Below are 14,521 nucleotides of genomic sequence, written 5' to 3' on the forward strand. Positions count from 1 at the left end.
GAAGGAAGGAAGGAAGGAAGGAAGGAAGGAAGGAAGGAAGGAAGGAAAGAAGGAAGGAAGGAAGCCTTCTCTGCATTGGTTACTTCATTTAACTACAATTATTCTCCACTTCCCTGTTGTCCACTTCAGGGTCAAGCTTTCTGAAAAAATAGTCTGTGCCCTAAGCTTATATTTCTCCATTAACTATTCTCTTTTCTATCCATTACACATTGACCTCCATCTCCATTATGTTCTTACTCAAAGTTCACCAATGAGCTCCCAAAATCTTCAATTTTTGTCAATCCTCATCTTATTTGATCTCTCTACAGAATTTTGACACCATTGATTACCTTGTTCTTCTGGCAACCTACTCTCTTTACTTCCATGATCTAGGCTGCTTTTACTCCTCCTTCTCCAGCCATTCTTTATGTCTCCCTTGTTGACTCTTCACCATCCTACTTTTAAACTGGTTGCTTCCAAAGGTTTTATTGTTGGCCTTTGTTTCTTTGTACTCTCTTCCTTGGCAATCTCAACCATTACCATGATTTCCATCATTACCTCTTCATACATGACTTCTAAATTTTCATCTATGTGTTTCTCTTCCAAGCTTTAGACTTACAGCTCAAACTGACTGAAGTACATCCTCCATAAGGACTTTAATAGATTTTTAAAAAATCAAAAATTATCTTTGACCCCAAACTTATTCTCCTTCTGATTACATTATTCTGTCAGTGGCTCCAATATTCACTTAGTCTCGAACACTCAAAGCACTAATGTTGTCTTAGCCTCTTCCTTCTCCTTGACCCTTCACATCTAATCAGTTCATAAATTAGTCAGCTGAAAAGAATTTATTCAATGCTTACTATGTGCCAAGTACTATTAAGCACTGGGGTTACAAAGAAAAGTAAAACCAGCCCCTACCCCAAGGAACTTACATTCAACAGGTAAATGAGTAGGTCATAACAGATACATAGGGATTAGATGGGAGATAGCATTCGAAAGAAGGGACCAGGAGATGGGGAGCCTGAGAAAGGCATTCTGCAGAAATTATTGTCACTTGAACTGATTCTTGAAGGAAGTCAGGAATTCTAAACGGTGGAGGCGTCCTATAGATTGAACTTCCCCAGTGTCTCTCTGGCATCCACCACCCCCTCTGTATTGCCACAGGCACTACCCTAGTGCAAGCCTTTTGGACACCTGCCTGAACTATTGCAACAGCCTCCTAACAGATCTAACTCCACGTCCTCCTCCCTCCAAATCACCACCAGAATTAAGCAGAGATCTGATCCTGTCACCCCTCTGCTCAAAACTTCTTCCTAGTTTAATGGTCACCAAGTTCAATCTTCTTTGCCTGTAATTCAAGGTTCTTCCCATGCCCCTACCTTGCCTGCCTTATCTCATACTGTTCCTATTCATTTGCTCTTTGCTCTCACCAAGTTGTGCTATTCCTTATGACCTTCATTCACCCTGTTCTCTGAACCTGAAATGCCCTGCTCCACATTGTTGTAGACCAGACCTGATGTAGGTCAATCTGGTGTTTCAGATTCAGGATTAGAGTTCAATGATTAGGGATTAAGCAACTAGGTGGTTTAGTAGACAGAGAAGTAAGGAAGGCTTGAGTTCAAGTCTGTTCTCAGATACTTACCAGATGTGTGATCATAGGCAAGTCATTTAACCTCTCTCTGCCTCAGTTTCCTCATCTATAAAATGGAAAAATATAATAGCACCTACCTCTCAGGGTTGTTGAGAGGATTAAATGAGATAAAGCGCTTTGCAAACCTTAAAACACTATATAAATGCTAGCTATTATTAATGAGACATACCACTTAGAGACCACTTAGTCTACAAAATGAAATATGCTAAGCTGTAGCATGGAAAGAATATTCAGTAACAATACAACATTGAGTGATTTGGGCAAGGCTTGCCTACCTCTCAGTTGGTCATGTTGGCAGGACAGTCAGAATCTGGATCAAAACTGAGGGGGGAATACCTCACTCATGCACTAGCTTTTATACTTCAACAATCAGGAAACTACTTCAGTGATTCAAGCCTTGGTGGCCTGGTTCAATTAATCCTGGAAGGTGATTTCAGTACCTTTTGGGTAGGAGCTAGCCTGGCCTATGCGCAGTAAGAGTTGTTCCTCTTACGTTTCTATTCCATGAAGTTTTACCTGATTCTGCCCTGTCAGTTATGATCCTCTTCCCACCTATCTCCACTCCTAAATTTCACATGGCACTTGGAATCTTTTCTTGTACATTTGTCATGTTCCCTTTTACTTAGCATATATTCTGTTATGTTCTGTGGTTTATGTGCTTCTTGTAAGTTCCTCCATGAAGGCAGGGATGGAGCCTTATCTAAACTCTCTACCTTCCCCTGCACAATGTCTGCAGAGAATAAACACTTAAAATTGATGTCTGATTTATTAAAGTCATAGTTTTCATGGAGCTAGAAGTCAAACCCATTCGTTTTCCAATGCTTAGCATGGTGTCTGACACATAGTAGGCATTTCATACATGTTTTTGATTGATTAATTTTAAAGATGAGGAAACTGAACCCAAAGAGGTTAAATTTCTTGGCTAAGCTTAGTGTGTAGTGCCAATGCAACATTTATAGAGCCCACAATCATAATAGAGACCGTGACTATAAATATTCCCACATGGTGATCAATTACAAAATATAACAAACTCTCCATATACAGGACAAAAGCAAAGCATTTATTTAGACACCAGAAAACCAAATCCCAAAACCAGTAACTGATTCCTCATAATAGTAAAGAAGTTAACAAGCCATAAAAACACAGAAAGCCACAGCATCCTTGAGCCTTCCTACGAACCAATACAAGATCAATATTTACTCAAGAGCCTATCTGACTCCTTGCCTGAGCATCCTATCCCCCACCCATCTAGTCTAGCTCTGACTCCCAGTTTCCTGTGAGCTCAGCTCTACCCTTCAGCAAACTTCTCCCACCATAGGCTCCATGTGATTACATTCAACCTCTTAGGGGGCAGAGTTTACTTTCAAAGCAGGAGAGGTCTTCAAACTCCCCCTAGGTTTATTAATGGACAGGGAAGATCTTCAAATTCCCATTCCCATTACATGGCACCACAAGTCACATAAGAATTTGAACCAAGGTCCCTTGAGTCCAAATCCAGTGGTCTCTCCCCATGCTAAATTGAATTGAGTTGAGTTGGAAGGAAGGAAGGTAAAGAAAAAGCAATCATTAAGTTCCTACTATGTGCCAGGCACTTGTTAAGTGCTTTACAAAATATTACCAAGTGAGACGATATGCAAGTTACTTAGCCTCTGTCTGACTCAGTTTCCTCAACTGTAAAATGGCAATAAATCCTCCCAAGATTGTTGTGAGGATCAAATGATAAATGTAAAGTGCTTAGCACAGTGCCTGGCACATAGCAAGTGCTTAATAAATCTTGCTCCCTTCCCCCTTCTCTGAATCTCTGTTCTCTCAGCTACAGAGTTAGGTGGCCAGACTAGACTATCTCTAGAATCCCCTCTGGCTCCAGCATTCTTACGGTTCATAATGAGGGTGCACTTCTCAGACTCAGTACTTTCTTTTAAAAGTGCTGTGTCAAAGGTCCTGTGAAATGTTGCATAATTCCAGCATTGTACTAAAGGGAATGACCCAATTGTTTATTCCTCCTTTTTATCATAGATTGTCAGAGCTGGAAGGAATTCTGCGGACCATCTGGTCATCTGTCTTCAGCTATAGAGCTGGCAATCACCTGACAGAAGGATAAAGATGACAGCAGCTAATGGCTAACACTTATAGAGCACTTTCTGGTTTCCAAAGCATTTTACATAGATTATTTTTTGTGAGTCTCACAATAACCCTGTGCGGAGGGTACACTAGGAAGTATTCCCACTTTACAGATGAGGAATCTGAGACTCAGAGAGGGTATGGGCTTACTCAGGATCACACATTAGTAAACACTGTTTTATTCTTCTAGTTGTGTCCCCAGGATCGAGTCAAGTACTCAAAATACTTTATAAGTATAGGTTATTCCAAAGTCTTAGTTTTTAAGCCTTAAAACTGAATCGAGACTTTTGGGACACCCTATACTTATCAATTGATTGATAGCACAGGTGGGATTTGAATCCAGGTATTCCAGATTCCAAGTCCAATACTCTATCCACTGGTCCAAAGCTTTCATTTTACAGATAAGGAAACTACTACCCAGAAAGATGAAATGATTTGCCTAGGGTGACATAGGTAGTAATTAACACCCCTTCCCTTCACAGATTGAGGAAACCGAGTCCCAGTGAAGCCAAATACTTGCCAAAGATCAGAGAGCTACCAAGTGGCAGAGCCAGGCCTAGTGTTTAGGCCTCCTGTCTACGTGTCCTGTGTTTTTTTCCTCCACCTTCCCCCACTCCCCCACCACTTGACCCACTCTCATTCAGTATTTTGGGTCAAAGTCACCACTGGAAGGATCAAGGTCATTGGAAATTGCAAGACCATCCCAGTAGGAAAGGAGTAAAGGGTATTTTCAACCACTCTCTGCTGAAGTCAGGATATTTGATCCACAGGCCTCAGAAAAGCCTTTTTTCTGGATTCTTGGAAAGGTTAAACATCTCCAATGCATCACTTTAATCAGTCTCCCAGACTCAGAGCACACTCTTGGCCTTCAATCCTCAGCCCTTCATTGGGTTGTGTTGTTGGTCCAGCATCGCTTCCTATTTTTTCCTCTGGAGATTTGCCACCAGACCTTCATAATTGTGCAATACACAGACTTGGAGCAGTTACAACTCTTTAACTAGTTTCGGTTGTTTTATGATCAATACCTCTTACCTCAGGCTCTAGGGGAGCTTAGGGCCAAATAAGCACTATGTTTTCATAAACTATGTATAACTTCCCTCTTACTTTGATCCCATTTTATAAAGGAGAGCACCCAGATGGAGTGATTACCAAACATCAATATTGAGGTTAGTGAGATTCCACCTCACAGAAGTGACCACACCAAAGCCCTAGTTCCCAATGGAACCACTTCCATTGTGATAAATTTGCCTGGAACCCTATTGACTTGAATCTAGCTCTTCCTGAGTGATTTGTCTCTTTCCTTTCAATAATACTTGATACCACTTCCTTTTGATCTCTCACAATGCATCCTTAAAGTGAAAAAGAAGCAAGGTGGGTCTTAACAGTAAGAAGATGGGTAAATTATGAGTTCTGAAGCTATAAAGGTTGTGAAGATGGCCAGGGGTTGTCAATAAGAACTTTTCTAGGCACAAAGTTTCCAGGAAGGGAGAGGACTGGAATGGCTAGGAAAAACTGAATTCTGAATATGTCATGTATGAGTCTGAAGAAGCAAAATGGAGGCATGGATATACCAATGAGAGAAAATGTGACCCTCTAGATGAAGGTTTCTTAACGTCTCTTGTGTCATAGATCCCTTTGGCAATCCCTTAGAGTCAATTGACCCTCTCTCAGAATGATGGTTTTAAATGAATAAAATAAAATACAAAGGAAACCAATTACGTTAAAGTGTAATTATCATTTTTTTAATCCACAGGCTTCAGGTTAAGATCCCCTATTCCAGAGGAAATATAAGAACTGGTTTCTACCCAGCTGCCTCAAAAAAGAAGAAAAAAATATCTCAGTCAACTGACAAACATCTAATCAAATATAGTTCGCCCTGTGTTTGAGGAAATGAGATAGGAACTGGGGATCCAAAGGAAATAATGAAATATCCTTAAGAAGCTAATGTTCTACAGGAGAAAACAACATGTGAACATTTAAATATCTACAAAATGGAGCAGGATAACCTACTGATTTGCTGGACTATAGCAATTGCCATGGAATGGAGTATATGCTCTGATTCTTTGCTGAGAGACACGCACCTTTCTGGGATAGCATAGTGCATTTCGCTTACTGTATTCCAGTGTCTGGGAGGTTGCATCAAAACTGACTGGCAACTACATATGAGGGGGATAGGTGGTCAGTAAAGAGCCCACCTTTTCTGCACCCTAGAAGAAACATAATTCCTCCATTCTCTTTTGCCATTGCACATACTTTCTCTTCTTTGGACTTTTAGCAAGAGTGCAGAAGGGAGATTTCTCTCTCCTCTCCCCTTATCAAGGCAATGGTACCTTTCTTAAAAAATGCATGGCTATTACAGATCAGTTCTTGCTTGCCTAGGTAAAGAAGAGTCAGGACCTCAAATTCCCAGCTGTTTTGCCTTTCGCTCTCCTCCAAATTCAAGTCAGCACCAAACCGCATTCAAGGGACAGCAATATCACACAGTCTGGCCCTTTACCACATAGGTAAAGAATTTCTAAATTCCAGATTTATGCTTCAATTGAACAGAGGGAGATTTCCACACATGCATGCTTTGTAGAAGAGAACATGACCAACACCAGCAATAATCATAGCATAGCTGATGAACCAAAGATGGCCAGGGGATCTGATTTGTTCAGACAAAATAGATCCAAAGTGACTGCAAAATGCCTGTTTAGCCTTCTCATAAAATTGTCTTTACTTTCCAGCAAAAATATTGTGAGTGTGATGGACTAGTTGAGAGGTTTTGATTTATAGATAGATAGATAGATAGATAGATAGATAGATAGATAGATAGATAGATAGATAGATAATTTGTTCATGGGCTACATTTTATGTGTCTTACACAGTTGTTATGATAGAGGAATTAAAATTAATAATAATGATAATAGCTAACATTTATATAGTGCTTATTGTATGCTGGGCTCTATGCTAAGTGCTTTACATTTACTATCTCATTTGACCCTCACAATCACTCTGAGAGTTAAGTGCTATCCCCATTTTGCAGATAAGGAAACTGAGACAAACAGAAGTTAAATGACTTGTCCAGGGTCATATAGTTAGTAAGTGTTAGGTGGGATTTGAGCTTATGTCTTCCTGCTGCTCCAGGCCCAGGGCACTATCCACTGCACCATCTCATTGTCCCTAGGCATTATCCTATACCTGCTATCTATATTGTACATCAAATACCCAGCAACAGCAATAATAATGAGAGTTAGCATTTAGATAGCACTTTACAAGTGTTATCACACGTGATCTTCACAGCCCTAAAAGATACGTGCTATTATTATTTCCATTTTTTACAGATAAGGAAATGGAGGCAGACAGAGGTTACGTGACTTGACCATGGGTCACACAGCTACTAAGTGTTTGAGGATGGATTCAAACTCGGTTCTTCCCAACTCAACATCTAATACTCTATCCACAGTAATCACATTTTGGGGAGACCCTAACACGAACCACATCTAAGCTCTGCTTTAAAGATTTCCCTGGAGTCATGCCAGCATGTGGACAGAGTCAAAAACAGAGAAACTGATGTCCCTTTAGGTTCTGACCTTCAGTATTAAACCTAACTTTATTTGACTCTAATTCCCTTTGGGGTCCTTGGGCCATGGGGTAGATAAACTATATGCCAAAAGACATACAAGGTAATTGGGGGCAGGAGGTACTTGTAGGAAGATGAAACAAGAAAGTCTTCATGTATAAAATTATATCTGGGCTTCTCTTTCAAGGAAACTAAAAACTATACATTTTTATAAATTAAAAGCTATAATGAGAGGAGGTTTGCACATTCCAGTCCTGGCAAGCAACTTGTACAAAGGCCTTGAGGTAGGAAGATGAGGACCAAGAAAGGCTTTTTGGCTAGACCAAAGAGGCCTAACATAGGATGTGAAAAAGGTCAAAGAGTCAGAGAAGTCAAAATAATGGGAAAATGAAAGAAAAACTTTTTTATGTCTCTTCAAAGTTGGAAAAAATAATTTCTATCCTTGCAAAAATTTTTCCCCTTACCAAAGCATAAGAAATCAAAAGATTAAAGTGAACATTGTTAACGATTTTAGAGATGGAAAGACACTCAAGTATTCTCCTTTAAAAAGCCTTTGTGGGGGTGGTACTAAGGTTTCCTGACTGTCCTACCATGATTAATGAAAATTATTCAGCCACCTGTCCTGTGGAATTTATAAAATCTGCTTCTATCACCCCCCTTCTAATTGTTGTTGTGACCCCCGAATCCTTAGCTCATTCTCCTACCTGAATGAGGCATGATATAGTAGAAAGGAGGTTGAATTTTCAGTCATAGACTGGGGGTCAAACCTCAGTCCTGACTCTTACCTGTGTGACTTTCAAGAAAATACTAAAACTCCCTGGGACTTAGTTTCCTCATCTATTAAATAAGTGTTAGACTAAATGGCCTCCAAGGTCCTTTGAAGGTGTAAATCTACGATCTTCTGTCCTTTTGCTATGACTCTGTCCCTTGACTTACAGTTTTTCTACCATTTCTCTCATCATCAATTAATTCATTCATTCTAATATCCCATCCTCACAGTTCTTTGAGCTCCTCTACTCTGTTCACCCCTACTTCAGCCACCTACTAAAGTGGTCACACCCTAGACCTAACTACCACTTGAAACTGCTCCACCTTCAAAAACCTGACTTCTGAAATTCCCCTCATTGAACACAATCTCTTGTCCTTCCACCTCTTCCCTGCCCTTCCTCCTCCCAGACTATGCTTGTTCTTCACCCTCATTGTGACCTTTTGTCCTCTGATTCCTCCCAGTTCTCCAAGTCTGTCAATCCTATTCTGGTCTCACATATCTCCTTAACCAGTCTGGACCGTATATGGCCAAGCACTTCAATAGTGCCTTCTCTGTCAGCCTTTAGTTAACCCCTATGTTTACCCTTGATTACATTTACTTGGTCTCTTGCAGAGCTTTACGTCATCAATCATTTCCTTTTTCTCACATCTGAATTCAGATGTTCCTTATTCTAAAAGGGAGACTTCTTTTGACATTACCCCTCCCTCAGATTTTTGTGCTGTCTCTGATCTGTATTTTCTCAGTGTGTATTTTGTGCATATCTGTTGCTGTGCCTCTCATTCTCCCCAGTTTTGTTTTTCTTTTTGTATCCTCAGTGCCTAGCATGTGTCTAACACAAAGAAAAGGCACAAGTTCCTAGTGAATTGAATTGAAATTCCTGATTCCCTCCCAATTGTCAGTATATTCTGACACTTGAAATCACTTTCTATTAATTTTTAGAAACTTTGTATTTACTTGTATCTATGTTTCATCTCCCTTCTAGAATGAATGTAAGCTCCTTGAAGGTAGAAACTGTTTCATTTTTGTCTTTATATACCTAACACCTGGCATGGTGTCTAGAAAAAAACAGTGAATGCTTAACAAGTGTTTTGAATTGAATTGAACAGACTAAAGAGAGGAGAAACTGGTGATAGGTAGGTCAATCTTTGCCAGAAGCATGAACAAGGGTAGTGGCTGTGTGGTGTCTAAAACAAGGATGCCTCTAAGATGTGGTATAGAGGTAGATGCAATAGGAATTGGTGACTTGAGGGCAGGGACTGCCTTTTGCCTCTTTTTGTATCCCCACTGCTTAACACAGTGTTTGGCACACAGTAGATGCTTCATAAATATTTATTAATGGGCGCTAAAGTTAATTTATTAAATTGATTTTTATTGATTGATTAATCAATTGATTCATGGTACTTATTGATATTAAATTAATAATTAAAATGGGGACAAGGGAAAGGGATGATTGGAGTATGGCTCTAATATTATAGACATGGGTAACTGGGAGAACAGAGTTGTTCTTAACAAAAGGAGAAAAGCTTGTAGGAAATGAAGTTATGATGGTGATAAGTGCCATTTCGGTATGTTCTTTGAGATACAATGAAACATCTGTGGTGCAGATATAAGGCAGGAAGACAGGGATGCAAGATGAGTTCAAGAGCAAATTTAGATCTAGATACATAGACCTGTGGTCATCTGCACAAATATGATAATCGACAATAAACAAATAAATAGAGAGATAGATAGTTGAGTGAGTTAATAAATAAACAAACAAAAAATCACTAAAGGAGAGGGTAGAGAAAAAGGAGAAGAGAGCCCAGGACAGAGCCCTGGAAGATACCCATTTTGTGAGGAAGCTAGAAAGCACCGTGTATAGAGTGCTAAGCCTGGAGTCAGGAAGTTGTTCAATTGTTTCAGTTGTGTCCAACTCTTTGTGACCCACTTTGGGGTTTTCTTCGCAGAGGTAATGTAGTGGTTTGCCATTTCCTTCTCTAGCTCATTTTACAGATGAGGAAACTGAGGCAAACAGGGTTAAGTGTCTTACCCAAGGTCTCACAGCTAGTAAGTGTCTGAGGCTAGCTCCTTCCTGACTCCAGACCTGGCATTCAACTCACTGTACCACCTAACTGCTGTTGGAGTCAGAAAGATCTGAGTTTAAATCCTGCTTCAGACTTTTAATAGCTGTGTGGCTTTGGACAACTCACTTAATTTCTCAAGGAGGAGGTGACTAACCTTGCCAAAAATTACAGAGTGGTCAAAAAGCATTAGAACTAAGGAAAAGTCATTAGCCTTAACATGGGTCCTTGAAAGTGAAATTTTTTTTTTATTTGCTTTGTATATATTTTGTAATAGACAATGCTTTTACATGTCCCCCTCTATCTAGTAGAACATAAGCTCACTGAGGGTAGACACTATTTTAATTTTTTTCTTCTTATTCTTTAGTTTTAGCCTAAGCTAAACCATCAATTCTTTAATACAAATTTGTTGAATTGAGCTAAGGTGACTTACTAGGAGACAGGGGATAGAAGTGAACTTGGGGGTTTGAGAAGAGAGGAGCAGCTGCTCCAAGGAATACAGAAAGAATTGCCCTGTAGCAATGAAAGCCCAGTTAGGCACACAGATAACAGGAATGTATAGTGGACCAAGTAGCAACCTTTGCGTGACTTCCTCGATGGCATTCAGCAGCATGGGAGTAAAGTGGGAGTAAGAGTTATCTGATTCCCACATCCTCCTCACTTCTCACAAGTGAATAGTTCCTGAGTCCTGTCGATTCTCCCTCCACAACATTCCTCACATCTATCTCCTCCTCTCAATTGCCATTGTAACTACCCTTGTTCATCCCCTTATTCCTTCTTACCTAGACTATTGTACCACAGAGTCTTAGAGTTGAAAAGTGCCTCAGTGGCATCATTCCCAATTCGTAATTGAACAAGAAGATCCTTGATACCATCCGTGATAAGTGGCCATAGAGCCTTTCCCCAAATAGCTCAGTGAGTGAGAACTTACTACTTTCCAAGTCAACTCATCCCATGTTTTTGGAAATGTGTATTTGGTTAAAATTATTTCCACAAGTCAAGCCAAACTCTATCTCTTTGCCACTTTTAACCACCGGTCCTAGCTCTGTTCTCTTTTTCCACATGATAACCCTTCAGATACCTGAAGACAGCTTTTATGTCCCCCTACATCTTCTTTCTCCATCCTGAGAATCTTTAATTTCTTCATGCAGTCTTGACATAGCATGGATTTGACCAGATTTAACCAATCTGGTTGCTTCTTACAATAATAATAATAGCTTCCTAAACAGTCAATTTGCTTCTAGTCAATCTCCTTTCCATCTTTCATGATGCTACCTAAATAATGTTGCTAATATAACGTGGAGAAAATATTAATGCTGTACTCACTTTCTGTAGCTCCCAATTTCCTACTAAATTAAGAATGAATGTCTGATTCTGGAATTTAAAGCTTTCATTAAACTAGCTACACTATACCTTTTTAGATTCATTTCATTCCACTTTTCCCTCACATACTCTATATTCTAAACAAACTAGGTTGCTCTCTGTCCCCCTTGTCATATTCTCCAACCTCCATGCCTTTGGTCACCTTGTTTCCCATGACTACAATGCATGTCTCTTAATTCCCTCCCTTCCTTTGAGGTTCAATTCAGGTACCACCACCCTCCTCAGGTGAAAACAGTATTTTCTTCCTTAGATTTCTGGGGCCTCTTTGCTTGGACTTTTCTATTTTGCTTATTTAATTGCCCTCTCTCCATAGTAATTTGTGGAGACCTTTTCTCCCCATTAGATGGTAAGGTCCTCTTTCTGTTGCTATGACTTACCCTAGTGCCTTACACGAAGCTGGTGCTTAATAAGTAATGGATGAATGAATGCAGGCATGAATAAATGCACAAATGAATGAATGAATTCCCACATTCTGGAATAAAGGTGTCTTCTGTACCAGACTACCTAGATGAATGATGGATCTTCCCAAGATCTATATCTGAAATCTCTTAACACATACACACACATACACAACACCACCAACACCACCTATCCCTCCCCAAACTGCTAATAGTTAGATTAACCTACCTGTAGATTGGGCATTTGGATTTCAGAACCAAAATTAAACTTGAATATTCTTTGACCTTGATAAAATGGGATATTCTTTAATTCGGGGGGTAAAATATTAGAATAAAATGAAAGAAAATTACTTCTAATAATATTTAAAAGAAAATGACATTTTGTAACAAAAAATAGTTTTCAAAATATAAGTTCTTTGCTAAAACTTATTCTACTGACATGTAGAAAGATGAAGCCTGTAAAATGGCCCTTTAAATTCTATATTGTCTCTTTGATCTCAAATACTCCCTTTAAAGCTCTAAGCTTTTAATTAACCTTTCTAAATATATCTTGTGTAATATCTCCTAATTGTTGGCTTATTGAACAACTGTGTTTATAACTTAGACACTGTTGATATGTTTGTTTAATATTCCTTTAAAGTTCTTTATGGGGAGGGTCTGATTATCTTTCCCTGTAATATGATATCTCAGGTGTCATTAAATGGATGGTTTCCAAAAATGTTTTCCCACAAATACAATTTATGTAAATAACATATTTCCTTAAGCATAACACACCTATGCACAACAATACTATTTGTGTTCTATATTGCAGAAATGTGGGATCTGGACTTCCAGAAGGAAAGTACAAAGAAAGATTGAATGATTTCTGCTCTCACCAGTGGGTATGCAGAGAAGTTTTCCTAATCCTGATGTGGCAGAGAGCTTTCTCTGAGACAAATTGCATTTCAATACTTACTCCACTTTTTTTAAAACCTAAAACCTCTGCTGAAGATGTGAGCCTGACCTCCTGCATCAACAACTAACCGAGCTGCTATTACAATCCAGTTATTCTCTTAATCAAAGTGTGTCCATGGCCATGAATCTGTTTTTAAATCTCATTAATATTTTTCTGAAAACTAAAGACAAAATGTGACCTCAGAGAGGACAATAAGTTAACTAGAAAAAGAAATTCCATTTATACAGTTCTTTTTAATTTACAAAATGCTTTCTTTTGAGGTGGGATCCTAATGCAAAGATCATTATGCCTATTATAGATATGAAGAAACCATGTTTACATGGCAGACTGACAGCTAATGAGTCTGAACTATCATAGAACCCCAGGCTCATAAGGAATGCAGATCTTCTAGCCTAACCTGAACCTGAGCAAGAATCCCCTCTACAGAATAGTAGAGAAGTGGTCCTCCCATTTTTCTAGTGGATTTCTAATGAAAGAGAACCCACTACACCCATTTCACCTTGGGATAACACTATTTGCTGGGAAGCTTTCCTGGCATCAGGCTTGAATTGACCCCTTTGCAACTTCTGCCCATCACTCCTAGTTCTGCCTTCTGGCCGAGACATCATTCCATGATGACATTGGGCCTCCTAGAAAATGAAGGACAAACAACAGCAGCTGCAAATTCTGGGGCAAAAAAGAACAATGCCTATCCCTCCTCATTTCAATAGCCTTTCAAATATTTGAAGGTACTTTCTGTCTCACCCAAGTCTTCTCTTCCCCAACATGAACATCTTCAGCCATTCTCTATATGGCAGGATCTTGAGACCCTTCCTCATGCTCTTGCGGTCCCAGTTGCCTTCAGCTGGAAATGTTCCAGTTGAACAACATCCTTCCTAAAATATGGATCCCAGTGTTGATTCAGTATTTCAGATGTGGACTGACTAAAGACAATGAACTAGGATGATCACCTCTGGGATGATCATGATGAGATCTCAGTCTTGAATATCCATGCCTCTCAATACAGCCAAAGATAACATAAGGCTTTGGGGCTACCATATCATATTGTTGACTCACATGGCGCTTGCATCAACACCCCTATATTTTTCTCAGATGACATGCTGTCTAGCCACAATCTTCCTTGGCTTGTATTTACGAATTTTATTTTTTTAAGCCACATTTGTTTCTATTAAATTTCATCTCGTTGGACTCAGCATAATATTGTCCTGTAACTAGTCTCCTGATCAGCAGGTCTTTGGACCCAGTTCCGACTCTATGTCCGTATTCCTTCTACTACTGCAAGAGCACAATATATTAGGCCAGCATTACTCATTGCCCTTTTTATTGTCATATTGTAAAGAACTTAGCAAAGTGGTCATTATGTACATAGCTCACTCCATGGGGTCAACAGAGTCTCCCCAGAAGGTACAGTATTATAACTCTTTCCTCAATCTCATTCTGGACAAGGGATTGTCTCTAAATACATCGGGCATTTATTCATACTTTATGTAGAGTCCCCTATGTGTACCTACAGGAGGTGCTAAGAACTCAATAACTTGTATAAAAGTTTTATCTGCTTTGTAAGGTTCATTTCACAGCAAAGGGTGGGGCTCCTTTCCATATATGTCTGAAACGGAATGACAGACTGTGGGAACTCAGGA

The sequence above is a fragment of the Petaurus breviceps genome, unplaced genomic scaffold (genome assembly GCF_028583685.1).
Source record: "Petaurus breviceps papuanus isolate PSGF00001 unplaced genomic scaffold, PetGlider_PUasm1.0 582, whole genome shotgun sequence".
Taxonomy (NCBI): Eukaryota; Metazoa; Chordata; class Mammalia; order Diprotodontia; family Petauridae; genus Petaurus; species Petaurus breviceps.